A 1,847-nucleotide genomic window follows, 5' to 3' on the forward strand; every position below is an offset into this window, starting at 1 on the left:
TGCTCATTTCATTTTCTCGGTATATTTTCTTATTCCATTTTTGGGGCTTGTTTGATTTTCACTGTGTATAGTTCGAATGCAAGTGGAACAACAACCAACAACCCAACAAGAACAAATGGCACACAAAGAACAACCGAAACAAAAGACAAAAGTCTATGGTAACTGCAAAATATTGAATCAAATAAATTTACATATTGAAATATCATCTGTTACTTCAGAGAAATTTCACTCTTCCTAATATTTTCATTGTCTATAGTAAAAAAAGATCCAATATCAATGATTAAAAATTTAAAGGCAAAAGAAAGGAAGGAAAAGTAGCATGATCCAGAATTTCAATATCCCAAAGTTGCGAAAGTGACTAGAGCTTCAAAACAAGCTGCAAAGCAAGTTGAGCAAAGCACGAACGACAAAAAAGTGCTTGATGCTGATGCGTACATCTTGCCTCAACCTATAAACATCAGAAAATCTTGGGTCTTTCCACAAACTCTTCCGATTTCAAGATTGATAAAAGATCATGTAAAAGACATCTTGCAGCACATATCAAATGTGTCTGGGCCTGAGTAAGTACAACAAACAAAATAGAACATAACAAACAACAAATTACACACTTATATTGCATTAACAACAATTCTATCCCTTCTTTGTCATCTTGTAGAGCTTTAATTTGGACAAGTGAGTTGAATCTCATTACCTTTGAAGACATTGGAAACCTAATAAAGCAAAAAGAAATTACCAACAATGTAAGTCTTTCCCTTTCATCAAAATTTCTCTGCAATGTTCCATCAGCCTTTATAAACCAATATCACAATTATAAATCATATTTTTCATGTCATTGATGGCTATGGAGAGATCCTTTTGGCTGACCAAATGAGAGAAAGACAACAACCAACCTCATTTTTTTTCACATCCATGAGCTTAGTATGTTACTACTATTTTATTTGATTTTCTCTGGAATTTACTAATTACTTTCTCTTCTTAATATACTTTTTGAAGCCAGTTGTGTCACTAGTCATAACAAAACCATTTTTTGATTTTTTCTGAACACAGAATTTCATCAAGATGACAAAAAATCAAACTTTTCGAGTGTCCTTATTTGACAAGCATATTGAAACAGCATGGAGGAACTACAGGTTCCTCCATTTCCCAATAAATACTGGAGGTAATGAGAAGTCCACACATGGAAATCACTGGACCTTGCTTGTCCTGGACAAACAAGACAATTTATGGAGGTTCTACAACCCACTAAGGCCAAGGAGGGATGATGTAGAAGACAAATATGTCAAAGATGCAAAACAATTGGTAACGAGTGCAAATTTCTCTGATCCATCATCAGCTTTATGTGATGATAATTTTCATAGAATCCCATTGATTTGTTCGTAAATTTCTCTGTTATTTGAAAATTATTTTTTTGCAGCAAGATTACGTGGAGAATTTTTTGAAAGCTTGCCTTGAAAGAGACGCTCAATCACAACCCTCTTTCAAATTAATAAACTCACAAAACACAAGTTACGACTTTGAGTATGTCAACAGTGCTCCACAACAAGAAAGTGATTCGTAAGTTTCATACATCTATAAATAAGATAATCTGATTTGCATGTTTCTTAAAACTAACCATACCTATAATTTGTATACAGTCTAGATTGTGGCCTCTTTGTCTGCTATATAATGAAACAATATAGCAAGCATGAACCTATCAGCTCCAAATTGTCCACACAAGAGATAAGGTTGATGAGGGCAGAACTTATAGAGAGATTTGTGACCGAAGTTGGCCGGTCATGGACTGAACCAATTGAAATACCTCCAGAAGAACCACAAATGTAATAGTGAAACTAGTGAAAGGAAGACAA

General features: G+C 34.1%; 1 long non-coding RNA gene across 1 annotated transcript; it reads left to right on the forward strand.

Moving 5' to 3' along the window:
- The first annotated feature begins 826 nt into the window (after positions 1-826).
- Positions 827-1,619, forward strand: LOC145813957 (uncharacterized). The gene is made up of 3 exons (XR_014357426.1): positions 827-918; positions 1,048-1,299; positions 1,415-1,619. It is a non-coding gene; the product is annotated as an uncharacterized LOC145813957 (long non-coding RNA).
- Positions 1,620-1,847: the final 228 nt, after the last annotated feature.

The sequence above is a fragment of the Camellia sinensis genome, chromosome 15, assembly GCF_055761805.1.
Source record: "Camellia sinensis isolate YWXY chromosome 15, ASM5576180v1, whole genome shotgun sequence".
In the NCBI taxonomy this organism is placed as follows: Eukaryota; Viridiplantae; Streptophyta; class Magnoliopsida; order Ericales; family Theaceae; genus Camellia; species Camellia sinensis.